This window comes from Pantherophis guttatus, chromosome 14, assembly GCF_059756535.1.
Source record: "Pantherophis guttatus breed Tessera chromosome 14, ASM5975653v1, whole genome shotgun sequence".
Taxonomy (NCBI): Eukaryota; Metazoa; Chordata; class Lepidosauria; order Squamata; family Colubridae; genus Pantherophis; species Pantherophis guttatus.
Genome location: NC_142076.1, coordinates 9,275,122 through 9,295,439, shown reverse-complemented (window position 1 = coordinate 9,295,439; position 20,318 = coordinate 9,275,122). Strand labels below are relative to the sequence as shown.

The 20,318-nt window shown below is 43.9% G+C and overlaps 1 protein-coding gene across 1 annotated transcript in view; it reads left to right on the top strand.

The window, feature by feature from the left end:
* The first annotated feature begins 6,172 nt into the window (after positions 1-6,172).
* Positions 6,173-20,318, top strand: part of SEC14L5 (SEC14 like lipid binding 5) — a 73,285-nt gene continuing 59,139 nt past the window's right edge. The window contains exon 1 of the mRNA XM_034420517.3: positions 6,173-6,469. The gene's annotated coding sequence lies outside the window, so the exon portion shown is untranslated. The remainder of the gene's footprint in view (positions 6,470-20,318) is intronic.

The window sequence follows — 20,318 nt, the reverse complement described above, 5'->3', positions numbered from 1 at the left end:
TGGTGAGTTGGCCGTGATGAGTTGGCCGTGGTGAGTTGGCCATAGTGAATTGGCCATGATGAGTTGGCCATAGTGAGTTGGCTGTGGTGAGTTGGCCATGATGAGTTGGCCGTGGTGAATTGGCCGTGGTGAGTTGGCCATGATGAGTTGGCCGTGGTGAGTTGGCCGTGATGAGTTGGCCGTGGTGAGTTGGCCATAGTGAATTGGCCATGATGAGTTGGCCATAGTGAGTTGGCTGTGGTGAGTTGGCCATGATGAGTTGGCCGTGGTGAATTGGCCGTGATGAGTTGGCCATGATGAGTTGGCCGTGGTGAGTTGGCCGTGGCGAATTGTCATAGACTCAAGCAGGTATCCTGTTTCTGGGCTGCAACTGTGAATAAATGAAGCCCTTTGAAAATAGCACTTTTAAGAACTGTGGCAAAAAAAGCTCATCAAATGGGAAAAAAACTCACTTAAGACGTGTCTTGTTTATCAACCAAAATTTTGGGCTCAATTGTGGTCACACGTCAAGGACTATTATCAGGAGCAGAGAGGTGGCTTCTCTTTTTCTCCTGTTCCAGCTCGCCTTCTGCTGACTTTTAACCCATTTTCACAGTTTTCTTTGTAATAGTTCAAACATAATTTATTATTGCCTTTGTGTGGGATATTTTTTTTAAAAAAATGCCACAACTTAGATTAAGCCCTGAGATTTCCTGGTAGGCTCCAGTCTAAGCAGTAATTAGACCTGATCTTGCTTCATTTCCAAGTCCAGACAAGTTTAACCCAGTGCTCGAAAACAGCAGCTGAGTACAAACGATGCAATTCATACTGTACATTCGGGGTAGTTAAATCCATTAAAATACCATTCCATGAATTATCGCAGTATTTCAAGTTCCACCTCCAGCATAGCCCTGCCTATAGGACCCCTGATCTCATTGGAAAGAGAAGACTCACACTGACACAAAAACAGTGACAGGAAAAGTGAGTTCAATGAAAATTCTGCAGACTCTATTTTAGCCACACTGCAGAAAAGAGATTTAGTTAGAGATGAAAATGGTTTCTTTGAAAACCATTTGGAAACTTCAGGTAGTTCAGAGGAAATCATAATATAGGTTTGAGAAACACTGATATATCTATCTAACATCTATCAATCATCTATCTAACATCTATCAATCATCTATCATCTGTCTATCATCTATCTATCTAACATCTATCATCTATCTAACATCTATCAACTATCATCTATCTATCTATCTATCTATCTATCTATCTATCTATCTATCATCTATCTATCATCAATCTATCATCTAACATCTATCATCTATCATCTGTTTGTATATCTATCTATCTGTCTGTCTGTCTGTCTATCTATCTATCATCTATCTATCTATCTATCTATCTATCTATCTACCCATCCATCCATCCATCCATCCATCTATCCATCCACACCTAGAATACTGCATCCAGTTTTGGTCGCCACACTACAAAAAAGATGTTGAGACTAGAAAGAATGCAGAGAAGAGCAACCAAGATGATTAGGAGACTGGAGACTAAAACATTATGAAGAACTTTCTTTCTTTCTTTCTTTATTCAAATTTCTATACCGCCCTTCTCCTTTCGGACTCAGGGCGGTGAACAGCCAAGATAAAAACATCTATACAAAACATCACAGTTAAAAAATAAAGTTAAAATAATTTATAAATTTGGCCCAAGAACGTTGCAGGAACTGGGCCTGGCTAGTCTGGTGAAGAGAAGGACCAGGGGAGACATGAAAGCAGTCTTCCAGTATTTGAGGGCCTGCCACAGAGAGGATGGGGGTCAAACTATTTTCCAAAGCACCCGAAGGCCAGACAAGGAATAATGGATGGAAACTGACCAAGGAGACACTCAACCTGGAAATAAGGAGGAATTTTCTGACAGTGAGAGCAATCAACCAATGAAACAAAAGCTGCCTTCAGAAGGGAGATTCATCACTGGAAGCTTTCAATAAGAGACTGGGCTGCCATTGGTCAGAAATGGTGTAGGGTCTCCTGTTCAGGAGGGGGTGGGGGGTTGGACTAGATGGTTGTTAAGTCACTTTTTCAGTGCCATTGTGATTTTGAACAGTCGTTAAATGAATGGTTGTATGTTGAGGACTACCTATATAGACTTCAACTCCCCCAGAATTCCCCATGCCAGTGTTTATGAAACTTTGATTTATATGATCTTGTGAGGTTCTTCAAAGTATATTCTCAAAAAAAAAGGCCTTATTTCTGGTTCACCATGAAAAATAATTAAGTTAGTAAGCACCTTGGACAGGGCCCTTCACCCTTGGAACAATTCTTTCGCATGCCTCTTTGGCAATTTTGAAGCATCTGAACATTTTTTTTATTTCAACCATAATATTGTTGGGTGGCCATTGTTTGTTTTAATCTGAAGCTGTTTTATTGTTACTGTGTTTCCCTGAAAATAAGACCTCCCCAGATAATAAGTCCTCCCCCAAAAATAAGCCCTTCCCTGAAAATAAGCCCTCCCCAAAAATATTTAACTGCATGTGCAGCCGGTCCCCGCTATTTCCTCTGGTTAGGGTTAGGGAGACAGAGCTGGAAATCAGGTAAGAAGGCAAGAGGAGCCCCGTCTTGCTCCACACGCCCCAAAATAGTAAGAGCTCCCCGAAAATAAGGCCAAGCGCTTACTTCAGGATTCAAAAAAAATATAAGACAGGGTCTTATTTTCGGGGAAACACAGTAACATTCTTAACTTTAGCACTCTTAACTTACCGGGTCCTCTACAAACGCAAAGCAAAAAGAATGAATACTTTAATAAATTTAAATAAATAATATTGATCTTCACATACCTCGATTTTTTCCCTCCAACTGACCACTCTGAACGTCATGCAGCTAAAATTTGGCCATCCAATAATTGCGGTGTTTTGAATAAGCTTATCTACAGGGCTATTTATACACCTTGGCCAACGGATCTCAACGGAAGGTGAGACAATAAAGGAAATTGAACAGCGTGTTAAATGTGATTGAACAACCCTCTCTCCACAGAGAAGGAGGGACACGACGTCATCTATTTCCAATCTACAACACAGTCCTTTCAACAGTTCCAAGAACCGGCTGAATACCACCTCTGCTCCACACATTTGCATCACTCAGGTGACCCTGAGGACACAGAGAAACCTTCAAGTGGCCTCAACGGCTTTCTAAAGGTAACGGTAAAGATCTGTGCTAGTCGTTCCCGACTCTAGGGGGCGGTGCTCATCTCCATTTCTAAGCCGAAGAGCCAGTGCTGTCCGAAGACGTCTCTCTGGTCATGTGGTGGCATGACTAAATGCCAAAGGCGCATGGAACGCTGTTCCCTTCCCACCAAAGGTGGTCCCTATTTTTCTACTTGCATTTTTTACGTGCTTTTGAACTGCTAGGTTAGCAGAAGCCAGGACAAGGAACGGGAGTTCACCCCATTATGTGGCACTCGGGATTCGAACTGCTGAACTGCCGACTTTTCGATCGACAAGCTCAGCATCTTAGCCACTGAGCCACCGCATCCCTCAACGGCTCTCTAAAAAAATGCAAATGTCCAGCTGTCTGCAAGGAGTATCAATCCTTCCATTCCCCACCATCCAATCAGAGCTGAAGAAGCTTCTTGGCTGAAGAAGCGAAACGTCTTCAAAGAAAAATCAGAAAGTCCAGTTGCCTCCTGAAAGAGCACCTTTGGGATGCTACACATCACAAGACAAGATAGAAAGACCTGCACATGGATTAGAGAACAAAAAGAAAGTATATGATGCAGGGATGAAATGTTCCCTGTTCGGACCGGATCGCCTGATTCGGCAGCGATGGTGGCGGGTGGTTCGGAGAACTGGTAGCAAAAATCCCTGCACCGCCCCCCCTCCCATGCCCAGCTGAGCTGTGTGATCATCAGAGGCTTTTTTTCTACAACCTCTTCGGCGGAAAAAATGCTTTTAAAAGTAAAACAAAAAAGCCTCTGTTGATCGTGCGGCTGAGCTGGGACCGTCAGAGGCTTTTAAAAGCATTTTTTAATGCAACCTCTTCGGCCGAAGAGGTTGTAGGAAAAAAATGCTTTTAAAAGCCTCTGATGATACCAGCTGAGTTGCTGGATCGTCAGAGGCTTTTAAAAGCATTTTTTTACAACTTCTTCAAGAGGTTGTAGAAAAAATGCTTTTAAAAGTAAAAAAAAAAAAAAAGTTGGCCACAGCCACCCAGTCACATTACCACCACCCCCACCAAGCCACACCCACAGAACCGGTAGTAACAAATTTTACATTTCACCACTGATACGATGCCGTTAAGAAAGCAAAAGAATTGCAATGGAAATGGGCTGGTCACTTAGGAAGAAGAACGGATGGCAAGTGGAGCAAGGCAGTCCTAGAATGGATCCCACTTGATCAAAAGCGTCCATGAAAGAGACCTAAAACAAGATGGACGGATGACATCAGCAAGTAAGGCAGACCCAATTGGCAAAAGAAAGCTCAGGACCGTATGGGAGAAAACATGAGGAAGAGACCTTCATCCTGTGATGGATAGAATAATGATGATGATGATGATGATGAAAAGGCTATTTGAGCCTTGAAAAGCTTCCTGCATAATATTATAAATAATATAACTACACATATATTTTATATATATGCATGTGTGGGCCACCTAGATATGAGAGCCACGCGGCAGAGGATCTGCCAGTCCTACTAGGCATTTGGCCAAGTTTTAGGCCTGGCTGGATGCTATTTGTCAAATTTATTACCTCTCTAATTACAGAAAAGAATTCAAGATCGTCATAGCTTTATCTGAATTTTATGAACTCCGTCTTAACTGTTAAAAGTGATTATACCGGCTTCGGCTTACCATAATAAAAATATTTCCTTACATCCAAGACTGAATGGCTGTAGTTTCCGACGTCCCGATATAGTCAGTTGGTGCCATCACTGACTATTGGGGGCGAATCGCTAATCCCCACGGAAAGGGCTTGCAACTTGGGTGTCCTCCTGGATTCACAGCTGTCTTTAGAAGAGCACTTGACGGCCGTGACCGGAAGGATTTTTCATCAGGTTTGCCTGATCTGCCAGTTGCGTCCCTTTCTGGATCAGGACTCCTTACGCACGGTCACTCATGCCCTCGTCACCTCCTGCCTGGACTACTGTAACGCTCTCTACATGGGGCTCCCCTTGAGGAGCACCCGGAGGCTCCAACTGGCGCAGAGTGCGGCCGCGCGGGTGGTTATGGGAGCGACATGGCGTTCCCATGTAACACCTCTCCTGCGCGAGCTGCACTGGCTCCCGGTGGTCTTCCGGGTGCGCTTCAAGGTTCTGGTTACCACCTTTAAAGCGCTCCATGGCTTAGGACCTGGTTATCTACGGGACCGCCTGCTGCCACCAGTAGCCTCCCACCAGCTGGTACGCTCTCATAGAGAGGGGCTCCTCCGGGTGCCGTCGGCCAAACAATGTCGACTGGCAGCCTCCAGGGGGAGAGCTTTCTCTGTGGGGGCACCTACTATCTGGAATGAGCTCCCCTCGGAGATACGGAGGATCCCGGATCTGCGCACCTTCCGTCGCGCTCTCAAGGCCTTTTTATTCCATCAGGCTGGCCTGGCCTAACTTTCCCTTTTTCCCTTTTAAAATGTAAATTTTAAATCTGTTCTTAATTATTGGGGTGTTTTAAATCTGTCTTGGGCCAAATTGTTTAATTCGGTTTTATTTTGCTTTTGAATTTTGTATTTATGTGTTTTATCTTGTGGCTGTTCACCGCCCTGAGTCCTTCGGGAGTAGGACGCTATATAAATCAAATAAAACCTAAACCTAAACATCATACACAAAGTACTGTGTATCCTCTGCATCACATTTAGCGTCAAAATTATCTCAATTAAACAATTAATTGGATTGGATTAATCAGCGATGAAATCCTCGTTTAAGAGCTTTATTCCCATTCCCCCTTTCCCCCCCACCCACCTGGCCTGGCATCTCCTGGTGGCCTCCTTTCCCAACCCCACTCTGCCTCTGCTCAGCGACCTCCAAGGTCACCTCCTTGAGGGAGGGGGGACGTCAGGCAAAAGAGAGACCGACGTCGCGGCTTAAGGTGATGCGGAGCGCACCTGTCTATCTGCCCTGTGGGGGGGCGTGGCCCGGCCGGGAGGAGGGCGGGGCCTCAGACCCCACCTCCGCCGCAGCGGTGAGGGGGCGTGGTCAGGAAGGTACCGCGGGAGAGTTTGGGGGGGGCCGCGAAGGACTGCGGGGTGCGGGCTGGTTGCGGCGTCTGATTGGTCGAAGCACGCCGGCCGGGGGCGGTGCTGGCCCTCCCCGCTCGCGCCTCGCCTCGCCTCGGCTTCTGCCCCGCTGCCTGCCGCCTGGAGGGAGCCGTCGCCGCGCGGCCGAGCAGCTCCGGCACCGCTGCTGCACCCGCCGCCGCCGCCGCCGAAGAGCGAGACGCCGAGGAAGAGGAAGAGGAGGAGGATGCCGGCGAAGGCGGCCGGGCCGGCTCTGTCCGCCGAGTGACCGGTGGGTGAAGGCAGGCAGGCAGGCAGGCAGGCGGGGAAAGGGCGTCCGGTCCGGATCTCCTGCGCTCGCTGCCGGGTGGCGGTGGGTACGTGTGTGTGGAGGGGGAGGGGAGGGAGGGGATACAAGCCGGTCTAGTAAAGAGCGAGGAGGATGGAGGCGTTAGGTCGGGATGGGGTGTATGTATCGTGGATGTGGGCAATCCCGCTCACCTATATCTACATGTCCCTACACCTATATCCATCCCTCTGTTTGCCTGCCTCTCTGTCTGTCTGTCTGTCTATCTATCTATCTATCTATCTATCTATCTATCTATCTATCTATCTACTTACCTACCTACCTACCTATCATCTAACATCTATCTATCTATCATTTATAACTCTCTCTCTATATATATATCATCTATCTATCATCTATCTGTCTGTCTATCATCTATAACTATCTGTCTCTCTCTCTGTGTATCATCTGTGTATCATCTGTGTATCATCTGTCTATCATCTATCATCTATCTATCATCTATAACTATCTGTCTCTCTCTCATCTATCATCTCTATCATCTGTCTATCATCTATCTATCCTATCATCTGTCTATCATCTGTCTATCATCTCTCTATTTATCTATCTACCTATCTATCTACCTACTTATCCATCCATCCATCCGTCCATCTTTCTATCTTGAACATCTATCATCTATCATTTCTATCATCTGTCTCTATCTATATCATCTATCTATCTATCTATCTATCTATCTATCTATCTATCTATCTATCTATCTTTATCATCTATCATCTATATCATTTCTATCATCTGTCTCTATCTATCTTCATCGTCTATCATCTATCATTTTTATCATCTGTCTATATCATCCATCTATCTATTTATCTCATCTATCTCATCTATCTATCTATCTTGATCATCTATCATCTATCTATCATTTCTATCATCTGTCTCTATCTATCTATATCATCTGTCTATCTATCATCTATCTATCTATCATCTCCCTCTCTCTTTCTCTCCCCCCCCCCCCGTGTATGCCCTCATTCCCCCCTCTTTCATTATATATTTCTGTAACAGGGTAGATTACATTTCCACGTGTGAATATTTCCACAAGCATCTTTCTACACTTGCAGAATAGCCTTTAAAGCAGGGATGGGCACACCAGGCTCCTTGGCTGATCCAATAGAACTGGTCAGATCTAGCAGATCTGATCTGCAGCTGGTAAGCACGGCTGGACTTGTGGGAAGGGTCCCTCCAGGTAGGCTGGAGACTCACCTGAGAGGTCCAAGGAGCAGCCTAGGGGAAAAAAGCACCTTGCTCTGGTAATGAAAGAGACTTCTGTGCAGTGAACCAGCAGTAAACTGTTTCGCTTAAAGGGGGGGCGGAGGGGGGGGCAAAGACATTTTAGAGACGCTGCCTTCTGCAGCTTCACATCGGCCCTTTCCTAGAGAAAGCTGCATTTTTCACTGAGTTAACTTTCAAAGATCATCAGATTAATAATAGTAATGGGGGGGGGGGGAAACAGCTATTTTCTTACCTGGCACTCTTCTGATGGGTTGGACTACAATGCCCATGATCCACGGGCGTGCAGTCTAGGAGGATGAGAAATTGCAGCCCAGGCCATATGGGGTGGGGGGGTGGGGGAGGGGGGCAGCCCGCAGGAGAAGCATGAATGATTTAAATGCAGATATTTAAATTAAATGCTTGACATTGGAGGGGAATTAATATTTAATATTTTAAGGTTGAACGGTTAAATATTTTATGGAGAGCAGTTGCTGGCTGTCGGTGGTTTTTGGAGCAGGGCCTAAAAATGAGTCCCTACGGCTGGGTGTCATTCTATCTCTCTGCGTGCAGCGGTGTTCCCACAAGATGCTGAAGGAGGTCGGGGCGTGAGCAAACAGATGCATTGGTATAATTTCCAAAAATAATGCATTAATCTTAGCTAGATTTTTTTCGTCTCCCTGCTTATTCTAGAACAACTCACCGACCCTCTGGTTTGGTGACCTGATAATTTGATGCATGATGCAAACTCTTGAGAGGAATGACATTCCATCACTAGATGAAGCGTATTTGGCAAACCTCGCCGTGCACATCAAAATTAAAGTGTAGCCAAAAGAGAGAGAGAGAGAGAGAGAGAGAGAGAGAGAGAGAGAGAGAGAGAGAGAGAGAGAGAGAAACAGCATCAAAATATTCCTTCAATCCATCTTTACATTGGAGGCCTGGTAAAACAGTGTTTGCTGTTAGTGCACATTTGCTCTGAAGGGATTTGTATACCCCGTTCATTGCTTCCTTATTTCCTCTGTGAAATAGGTTTGTTGTTGTTTTTTGCACAAACAGACAGATGGGATTCTAACTCTGGGAAAAAGAAAATGGATATGCATCTCTTAGTACAGTGTTAGTGAACCTTTTCGGCACCGAGTGCCGAAACGGGAGCATGTGCGCCGGGTGGCTGCCCTTCTGGTTTCCGGCGCACGCATGCACGCCGGCCACCTGGTCTTCCGGTTTCTGGTGCGCATGTGGGCACCGGAAATGGGAATATCATCTTCCTGGCACACGCATGTGCACCGGCCACCTGGTCTTCCGGTTTCCGGCGCTCCTGTGCACGTGAAGACCAGCTAGCTGGCATGCCGGAACCCGGAAGAGCAGCATGCGACAGCTCGCGTACCCGGAGAGATGGCTCTGCATGCCACTTCCGGCACATGTGCCATAGGTTCCCCATCACGGTCTTAGTAGAATACAGTCTTTTTTCCCGCTCTCTGTCTTTCTGTCCTTGAAGGAGACTTCATTAAGGAGAATCAAAATGTATCTCTGGAGGCCCATAAAACGCCTGATGTAGGAAGGGCTGGTGATGTAGGGAGAGTGAGAGACATATAGAACCATATGGCTGGAAGGGACCTCGGAGGTCTTCTAGTCCAACCCTCCCTGCCCAAGGCAGGAATCCTTATTCCATCCCAGAAAAAAATCTCTGTTCAATTTCTTCTTGAAAACCTCCAGGGATGGAGTAGAAGCAAGACATTCCACTGATTTTTTTTTCATTATCAGGAAATTTTTCTTTAGTTCTAGGTTGGATCTGTCTTTTATTTAGATTTTTCCCCATTCATTCTTTTTATACATCATAATATATTCATATACTAAATTACAGTCATTCATTATGTGTCATTTCCATTTATGTAGCTTTGTTACTAATTTCTAACTCCTATATCTTCTTCATTCAGTCTTTCCTTAACCTTTATACCTATCCTCTAACCATTTATATACCATTCATTCCATGCCATATAATACTCTGTTTCTTCTTTATCCTTTATTTCCTTTGTAAGTCTGTCTATCTCTGCACATTCTAAAACTTTCCTTATCACATTTTCCTCTGTTGGTATATTTTTATTTTTCCAATTCTGTGCATACATTATTCTCGCTCCTGTTGTAATATTTAGAATTAAATATTGTGGGTTTTTATCGTAATTCCTTGATTCCTTGATTGTTTCATATCTATTTGCTGTTTAGTTATCTCTTTGAGCCGTTTTCTTATTCCGTTCCAGTATTGTTTTGCTTTTGGGCATGTCCACCACATGTGGTAGTATGTTCCCTGATTTTGTCTGCATTTCCAGCAGTCTGGTGATGTATTTGGGAACATTCTAGCCAATCTTGCTGGTGGGGGATGCCATCTGTAGAACATTTTATACATATTTTCCTTATAGGCTACAGACATCCTCAATTTATAGTTTTTATCCCAAATTTTCTCCCATTTCTCCAATTCAATATTATAGCTGAAATTTTTGGCCCACGTAATCATAGTTTCTTTAACTACCTCCTCTTCCATTCTATATCTCAATAAATAATTATATATTTTCTTAATCAATTTGTCCTCAGTGCCTTGTAAAATCTTATCTAATTCTTGTGGTTCTTTTTGGAATTCATATTGTTCTAAATTTTTCTTATATCTAGCTTGAATCTGCATATATGGCCACCACTCAATTTCTATGATCTGTCTTTAATGATCATCTACCCGTTACTCCTGGTCCTGCCCTCAGGTGCTCTGGAGAATAGGTTGACTCTCCCTCTTCTCTGTGACAGCCCCTCAAGTATTGGAAGACTGCTATCGTATCAGTTTATTCCTTCTCTTTGTTAGACGAGACATATCTAGTTCCCTTAACTGTTTATGGTACGTTTTAGCCTCCAGTCCTCTAATCAGAGGTGGGTTTCAGCAGGTTCTGACCAGTTCTGGAGAACCGGTAGCGGAAATTTTGAGTAGTTTGGAGAACTGGTAGTAAAAATTCTGACTGGCCCCTCCCCCATCTATTCTCTGCCTCCTGAGTCCAAGCTGATCAGCAGGAAATGGGCAGTAACCTTCCCCTGGAATGGGGAGGGAATGGAGATTTTACAGTAACCTTCCCCTGCCATGCCCACAAAGCCATGCCCACAAAGCCACACCCACAGAACCGGTAGTAAAAAAAAATTGAAACCCACTACTGCCTCTAATCATCTTGGTTGCTGTTCTCTGCACTCTTTCTAGAGACTCAACATTTTTTTTTGTATTGTGACCAGAATTGGACACAGTATTCCAAGGCTTGTCTCACCATCTTTCTTCAGATGTTTTCTTCAGATACGTCTGAAGATTCTTTAAATCTCTCTGAAGAAAGACTCTTTTCTCTTCAGATACCTCCCAAGAAGGAAGTTTCACCATCACTTTCACATTCCATTGTGGCACAACAATTCATACCATTAAGTATATTTTTTCCCCTGACACCCAACCAAAATGCCCTTCTTTGTATTTGAAACTCATGATTTCTTGTTCTTTTAGAACAACCCCGAATTCTCTTGTCTCATCTTCTACATGACGGCCCTTCAGATACTTGAAGGCAGCTGTCACATCTCTCTTCAACCATCTCATCTGCAGGCTAAATATATCCGATGCCTCCAAGCATTCTTCATAAGATTTTCCTTGTTTGTTCTTCATTTTGTTTGCTTTCTCTGGACCTAATTACTGCGGTACAGTTAAGGATCTTCTTAAAATATGATTCCCAGAATTAAATACCCTAGGATAGGTGTGCTTGGATCATTATTGATACTGATAAATAATGAAGAAAACAGAATAGAATGGAATGGAATGGAATGGAGTGGAATGGAATGGAATAGAATAGAATAACAGCGTTGGAAGGGACCTTGCAGGTCTTCTAGTCCAACCCCCTGCTTAGGCAGGAAACCCTACACCACTTCAGACAAATGGTTATCCAACATCTTCTTAAAAACTTCCAGTGTTGGAGCATTCACAACTTCTAGAGGCAAGTTGTTCCACTGGTTAATTGTTCCAACTGTCGGGAAGTTTCTCCTTAGTTCTAGGTTGCTTCTTTCCTTGATGAGTTTCCATCCGTTCCTTCTTGTCCTGCCCTCAGGTGCTTTGGAGAATAGCTTGACTCCTTCTTCTTTGTGGCAGCCTCTGAGTTTTTAGAACGCTGCTATCATGTCTCCCCTAGTCCTTCTTTTCATTAAACTAGACATACCCAGTTCCTGCAACCGTTCTTCATATTTATGGAACAAAATCACCATGTCCCAATTCCTTTTTTTTTAAAAAAAATTCAATTGAAGGTAGGTTTGAAAAATAATAATCCTTGGTTTTTTTTAGATGTGGTGGCTCTGCATCTGGGTTTCTAATGGAGGATTCCATCAAGGAAGCTCCTGCGAGGCATTTTACCATAGTCTTCTATGAAACTTCATCCTGGTCATCATTGAAGTACATGAAAGTTGTATCTAGAATTTGCTATTATCAGTTGATTACACATTGCCAGAAATCAAGAGTGGGATGGTTCCAGATTTTTAAGAAGCACCAATCCTTGAGTTCTAACATTACAGATAGTCCTTGTTTAGCAACCACAATTGGGACCAACAGCTCCGTTGCTAAGCAGCGTGGTGGCCAAGTGAGAAATCCCCCTTCAAATTCACGGACTGATCCAGCAGGACTCTTGATACTTAGTCTGTTAACTAAAAAGTACCAATTTGGAAATATATTTTCTTAAGAAGCAGGTGAAGAAGCCCCCTTTAAATCTCCTGCTTTCTAAATCTTTAGAGATGAAGGTCAACCTAGTGAGATAGAAACTGTGAGTCCGGATAACAAAGAAAGCAACAACTTCAGAAATATCTTGTGAACTGTTTCAGGATGCCGTTGTCACGTGCAAATAACCAACAGCATTTACTGAGTTCAGAAATACTAAACAGGAAAGTTGATTGTTGCTATCTCTAGTACAAGACTTTAGTCAACTAACAATCAAAGCTAAGTCTATGGATGTGGATGGGTACCATCGATGACCAAGCCCTTCTCAAAGTTAAATTGGCACTAGATAAGAGTCACTGGAAGGACTGGAAGGGATGTGGGAACAGCCAAGGAACAGCTAAGACGCTGTGCTTGTCAATCGAAAGATCAGCAGTTCAGCGGTTCGAATCCCTAGTGCCACATAAGGGGGTGAGCTCCCCTTACTTGTCCCAGCTTCTGCCAACCTAGCAGTTCGAAAGCATGTAAAAAATGCAAGTAGAAAAATAGGGACCACCTTTGGTGGGAGGGTAACAGCGTTCCATGCGCCTTTGGTGTTGAGTCATGCCGGCCACATGACCACGGAGACGTCTTCGGACAGTGCTGGCTCTTTGGCTTTGAAATGGAGAGGAGCACTGCCCCCTAGAGTCGGGAATGGCTAGCACATATGTGCGAGGGGAACCTTTACCTTTTTAAGAGTCACTGGTCTCTTGTTGGGAATGCAACGACTCCAAACTGATAGCGTGTTTAACCCCACCTTCCAGCTCAGCTTGTTCTTCTCCGGCAGCAATTCTGATGCTTACTTGCGAGTAGCCCAGCTCTGGCCAGGGTAGAGGCCTTTGATTTCTTTTCTCAATGGATGCTTCCAGTTGCGCTGAATACAGCAGGATGAAAGCTAATCCAGTTGTGCTTTTTCCAGTGGTCTCCGGATGTGGGTATGCACGATCAATCGATGAGCAAGCGCTTACCAAAGTTAAATATGGTTATGAACTTGGCTCTGTTTCAGACTTACACTCAGCCCTATTCTTTACTTGGAGCTGCTAATTATACAACAGTCTATTTTCCCGAGCCTCTTTCGACAATAGAATTTTTCCCCCCTCTTCTTGCTGCTGTTTTTCTAAGCCCAAACAGTGCCCATTTTTTTGCTAGCATCTTCTATTCGTATTCTACCCCCATCCCCCCATGAAGTGGGATCCAATGCATTGGAAAACTGTCTGTCTCCTGTCTAATTGGGTTGCCGGAACAGAAATAAATTCTCTTCTGTAGCTTAGAAACATGTAGTAGATTGTATGGTTTAATGTGGTGTGAAGCCAAGTTGTGTATTAATGCAGAAACCATGGTTTAAATTCTACTGATATTCGTTCCCCCTCCCCTCCATCCCCCATTTGTATGTGTTCTTGGAGATTCAGGACAGCCCTGAGAGCTTGTGGTTGTGCAGCAAAGCTTGGGGGGGAGCCTCCAACTTCAACACACTGTATAATTTGTGTCTTGAGTTCCTTCTTGTCTGTATTTGTTTTCGGGATCCTGTCATCCTGCGTGTTGATATCTGGCTGCTTGTGAAATTCTCACTCAGCCACCCACCACCTTTGTCTTGTTCTCACATGTTCTTAACACCCTCTTTCAGGGTGTAGGTGTAACACTTCAATCACATTCAAACAGTCCATATGAAGCTGACTGGAATCTGAGACAATCCATTTCCCTCTTTCTCTCTCTCTCCCTCCCTCCCTCTTTCCTTTCTCTCTCTCCTCTCCCTCCCTCCTTCACCCCTCTTTCCTCTTTCTCTCTCTCTCTTTCCCTCCCTCTCTCTTTCCTCTCTCCCGCTCCCTCCCTTCCTCCTCTCCCTCTTTCCTCTGTCTCCCTCTTTTTCCTCTCTTTCCTCTCTCTCCATCTCCCTCCCTCTCTCTTCCCTCCCTCCCTCCTCTCCCTATCCTTCCTTTCTGTCTCTGTCTACCCACCCCTCCCTCTTTTTCCTCTCTCTCTCCATCCCCCTCCCTCTCTTTCCTCTCTCTCTCCATCTCCCTCCCCCTCCCTCCCTTCTCTCCTCTCTTCCTCCCTCCCTCTCCCTATCTTTACTCTGTCTCTCTCTCCCCCTCCCTCCCTCCCTCTCTGTCTTTTTTCTCCCTCCCTCCGTCCCCCTTCTCTTTCCTCTCTCTTCCTCCCTCTCTCTTCCTTCTTTCTCCCTCTCCCTCCCTCTCTCTCTGTCCTGTCTCCCCCCCCGTCTCCTCTCTCTCCCGTCCTCCCTCCCTCCCCCATTTCTCTCCTCTCTCTCTTTTAAACCGTTCGAATTTGGAAAATAGAATAGAAACTAATGAGTACTCATATTTGGAATTGAAAAAGAAAAAAAGGAAGAAAGGAAAGAGCAAGGACAAAAAGTCAGAAATCCAAAGGGGGGGAAAAAAAGTGATTTCCTATTTTCTTTTACAGCAATTAAAAGTATGACTATAAATTAACCTCTTACTCTACGGTTACAGCATTGTTTATTTTTTCCCCCATAATCCATTATTTTTAGTTGAACCGTCAAAGCTGTATATCGTAGCTTTGTGTTGTTGTTGTTTTCCTGTTTCCCACAAAAAAAGAAAAAAAGTCAGGAAGAGGTTACTAGTCATCATTAAACTTTGACAATGCCCTGTCTCTAATTAAGGCAGTCAATTTGGCCATCTCAGCAGGCTCCATCCTCTTCCCCTTCCATTCCTGCCTGATGGGTAAAGTCAAATCTTTTCACCTTTGTGCATAGGACAGCCATGCTGTAATTGTCATAAACAAAACAAAGATCCGTGATTTCCTCCCCCAAGCTACTTATGCACCAGTCTCCCAAAATCAATCCCTCTCTCTCAAAAGGTGGCCTCCAGAACAAAATGGTTTGAAACCAAGCAGGTTAAATCTGCTTAAAGCTTGGTTGAGAGGCTACGACAACATTTCAGAGCTATGAGCTAGTCTGGAAAGTCAGAACACCAGTGTGAAAGGAAAGGAAGCTATACTAAACCATGTCTGTCTAACTAGCCAAGATAGATATTTTTTTCTGAACCCTAGGAAGAACCTTGATTCAGATTAACAGACTTGGAAGGGATCTTGTAGGTCATCTAGTCCAACCCTCTGCCCAAGCAGGAGACCCTACACCATTTCTGACAGATGGCTGTCCAATCTCTTCTTGAAAGCTTCCAGGGATGAAGCTCCCACAGCTTCTGCAGGCAACTTCTGTTCCATGGGTTGATTGTTCTCACTGTCAGAAAGCTCCTCCTGATTTCTAGGTTGAATCTCTCCTTGGTCAGTTTCCATCCATTATTCCATGTCTGGCCTTCTGGTGCTTTGGAAAATAGCTTGACCCCCTCCTCTCTGTGGCAGCCCCTCAAATACTTCAAGATTGCTATCCTGTCTCCCCTGGTCCTTCTCTTCACTAGACTAACCGTGCCCAGTTCCTGCAACCGTTCTTCATGTTTTAGTCTCCACTTCCCTAATCATCCTGGTTGCTCTTCTCTGCACTCTTTCTAGAGTCTCAAGATTTTTTTTATAGTGTGGTGACCAAAACTGGATGCAGTACTCTATGTGTGGTCTTACTAAGGCTTTATAGGAAGGTATTAGTACCTCACTTGATCTTGATTGTATCCCTTGTTAATGCAATTTAGGATTCATCCAGTGATGCAGCTCCCACAACTTCCATTCCATTTGTTGATTGTTCTCCCTGTCAGCTTCTGAAGGCAACTTTTGTTCCATGGGTTGGTTGCTCTCAATGTCAGAAAATTCCTCCTTATTTCTAGGTTGATTCTCTCCTTGTTCAGTTTCCATCCATTATTTCTTGTCTGGCCTTCAGGTGCTTTGGAAAACAGGTTGACCCCCTCAAAGAACATTCAAAGGAGATTTTCTTTTTTTTTATTGATCCCGCCAAGTTTGTTTCTTTTTCTTTATTAGTTTACATTATAAAGTACAAAAATACAAAAGAAAATAATGGGAAAGTAAGTGAAGAGAAAAGGGGAAAAGGAAAAAAAAGTCTTGACTTCCAACTCCCTTTGGTGGAGTAGAATATGATAATCAAAGCTCAACTTTTTACTTTTATATAATGATACAAACTAGCCCTCTCTATAACAAGAAACCTTTCTAATTGGTAAATCCCCAAAATCAAAATTTCATTTTTTTCCCACCTCAAGCATAAAGTCCAGAAGCGGTTTCCAAGTAGAAACAAAAGTAATTGTGTGTGTGTTTTTTTCTTTAACTGAAACAATCCATTTAGCCACCTCTGCTAACTCCATCAGCCATTCATCCATTATGGGAATCCAAGTGTCCTTCCACCAAATTTGGTATTTCTAAAGTACGTGGATGGGTAGCAGCTTTTCAAAAGCAGATCTTTTCATCCCCTGCTGACCAAAAAAACACCCCCTGTTTTAGTACAATCCAGTGGTGAAATCCAAATTTTTTACTACCGGTTCTGTGGGTGTGGCTTGGTGGGCGTGGCAGGGGAAGGATACTGCAAAATCTCCATTCCCTCCCCCACTCCAGGGGAAGGATACTGCAAAATCCCCATTCCCTCCCCACTCCTGGGGGAAGGATACTGCAAAATCCCCATTCCCTCTCCACTCTGGGGCCAGCCAGAGGTGGTATTTCTCTGAACTGCTCAAAATTTCCGCTACCGGTTCTCCAGAACCTGTCAGAACCTGCTGGATTTCACCCCTGGTACAACCCAAGCTATTTCAAAGATACTGCCTTCTGGCGTGAATTAGAAAATTTATGTTTCACAGGAACGAGTTAATGCTGGGAAGTAAAACGTATTTATGCCTGACGTTATTGGTAGGTAAAAGCAGAAAATTACTCTGCAATTAAACGATAAGTCTTGCAACGCAGGTGAAAGATACATTCAATCCAGGTTCAAGATTTTCATAAACCTTCTTGCTTTAAATAGCTAGAGCTGCTATTTAAGTAGTTTGAGACAGCCGCAAATAAATTCTGTGCTCTTTGCAAAAAAGAAAGCAAGAAAAAAAGAAGAGAAAAAAGTGTTTTTTTGTGCAACGTATGTCAAAGCAGTCCGGTTAATTATCGTTGTTGATCAGGCTTTTTAAGTAAGCTTGTTTGCAAGATGTGTTAGGAGACCAGGGTGTTAGGCATCCACATTTCTCTGTAACAGGACTGATGATGGGTTCCTGGCTTAGCTATTGCCTGTATTATTATATTATAGTATGTAATAATAATATATTAGCTATTCAAAGAAGAGGGGGTCATCTTAGTTTCCAAAGCACCAGAGGGCAGGACAAGAAACAGTGGATGGAAACTAAGCAAGGAGAGAAGCAACCTGGAACTAAAGAGAACCTTCCTGACAATTAGAACAATTAATCAGTGGAACAGCTTGTCTTCAGAAGTTGTTGATATCCCTTCACTGAATATTTTCAAGAAGAGATTGGACCACCATTTGTCTGAAGTGGTGTAGGGTTTCCTGCATGAGCAGGGAGCTGGACTAGAAGACCTCCAAGGTCCCTTCCAACTCTGTTATTCCATTATTATTCTTGTTATTCTCTGTCAGAGCAATTAAACAATGTGCATCAACACGTCGGAAGCAATGTTTTTGAATCTTGCTGGCTCGGAAATTATGGTAGTTGAAGTCCACATATTTTAAGGTTGCCAAGGCTGAGAATCGCTGGCCAAAAGCCACTGACTTTAGATTGCCTTTAATGACAATAATTTGGAGTCTGTCAGCTCACAACCTTCTCTTTTCTTCTGCACCTTATTCCTGCTATCGCTAAGGTTGACTTAGCGATAGAAAACAAACCTGCAAAGGCGATCTCCGTCAACCGTGCATCACGTTTGACTCTCTGTGTTTTCAAAGCAGCAGGCCAAGATAATCCAAACATCAGTTTAGCGTCCTCTATCTCGGTTAGTGGTGGGACGCGGTGGTTCAGTGGCTAAGATGCTGAGCATGTCGAACGAAAGGTCGGCAGTTCAGTGGTTCCAATCCCTAGTGCCACGCAACGGGGTGAGCTCCCGTTACTTGTCCCAGCTTCTGCCAACCTAGCAGTTCGAAAGCACATTAAAAAAATGCAAGTAGAAAAATAGGGACCACCTTTGGTGGGAATGGAACAGCGTTCAGTGAGCCTTTGGCATTTAGTCATGCTGGCCACATGACCATGGAGACGTCTTCGGAGAGTGCTGGCTCTTCGGCTTTGAAACGGAGATGAGCACCGCCCCCTAGAGTCGGGAACGACAAGCATGTATGTGCGAGGGGAACCTTTATCTTACCTTTTATCTCAGATTGTTAGAACATGCTAGTGTGGGAATGCAGGGTGCCGTTGAATGATCTCTCCTTCCTCTTCTTTCCAAAGATTTACAGAACTGAAACTGTATGTCGGAATTATATCAATAAAATCAGTTCAAAGGTAGTGAAGGTCTGATAGACTTGAGCATGTCTCATTCTGGGGCAGAACTGACTTTATTTATTTGTTTGTTTGTTTGTTTGTTTGTTCGATTTATATGCTGCCCTTCTCCGGAGACTCAGGGCGGCTTACAATGCGTTAAGCAATAGCCTTCACACTTTTGTACATACCTGCTTAGTAGGGCTTTCGCGCCCCCCCCCCCAAGCGGTGTTCTTTTTTATACAAAGTCAGCTTATTGCTCCCACAATCCGGCTCCTCATTTTACCTACCTCGGAAGGATGGAAGGCTGAGTCAACCTTGAGCCTGGTGAGATTTGAACTCGCAGTAATTGCAGGCAGCTGGCAGCTAAGTGCTACTTAACAGCACTTTAGTCCGCTGCACCACCAAAGCTCTTGGAATTGGAGGAATTGCAGGTACTCCTCAACTTACGACAGTTCGCTTAGTGACCGTTTGATGTTAACAATGACACTGAAAAAAGTGGCTTACGACCATTGTTCACATTTACTATCGCTGTAGCACCCCCATGGTCACGTGATTTCCATTCTGATACTTGACAACTGATTCACATTTATGATGGTCCTGGGGTCATGTGATTTGCGACCTTCTGACAAGCAAAGTCCATGAGGGGAGCCAGATTCGCTTAACAACCGGGTGACTAATTTAACAACAGCAGTGGATTCACTTAACGAAGTGGCAAGGAAACATGGCAAAAAGGGAAGATAGAAATTGTGCTGAAATGACTAAAAATTGTTTAAATTTGTTTAAACCGGCCAATATTCTACTCAGAAAAAATACATTGTATGTTTTTGTTTGTCTGTTTGTGTAAAAAATAAAACAAACTTTTATATAAAAAAAGAAAGAAAGTGGCAAGGAAACTCGTGAAACGGAGTAAAGCTCTCTTAACAAATTTCTCACTTAGCAAAGGAAATGTTGGGCTCGGTTTGTGGTCGTACATTGAGGACTACCCGTATATCATAATAAAATCAGTTCAGATGTAACGAAGGATCTGACAGGATTTGAGCACTTCTCGTCTTGGCGCATTCTGTGGTTTTTTAAAGAAAGGAATGAGGAAGGAAGGAGATGTCCTTCAGCTTTGGCAGTGCTGGACCAAAATACCCTGCATTAGAAATGTAACTGTCCTTGATCTTCTGGAAGGGACATATGTTGACTTCAAATAAATCCAACTAATTTAGCAGCAACTTCTAAAATGGAAGCTTTACTGTTCCTTCACACAGTCGTTCCATCTCAGCCTGTCCATTTTGGCCTCGGCTTAGTTATCAGCTGTTTGTCGATGTTCAGATTTTGTTGGGAAGGTGAGATTCCTTTTGTAGATTCCTCGTCCATTTCCACAGCTTTTGCTGTCTTTTCTTACCTACATTAGAAAACAATGGGTTTACCCAGCTAATATTTGAGTTTTGCCTCTGAGTGAGTGGGAGACACGTGAAATAATTAATAGCACTCCGAGAGACGAGTCCATAAA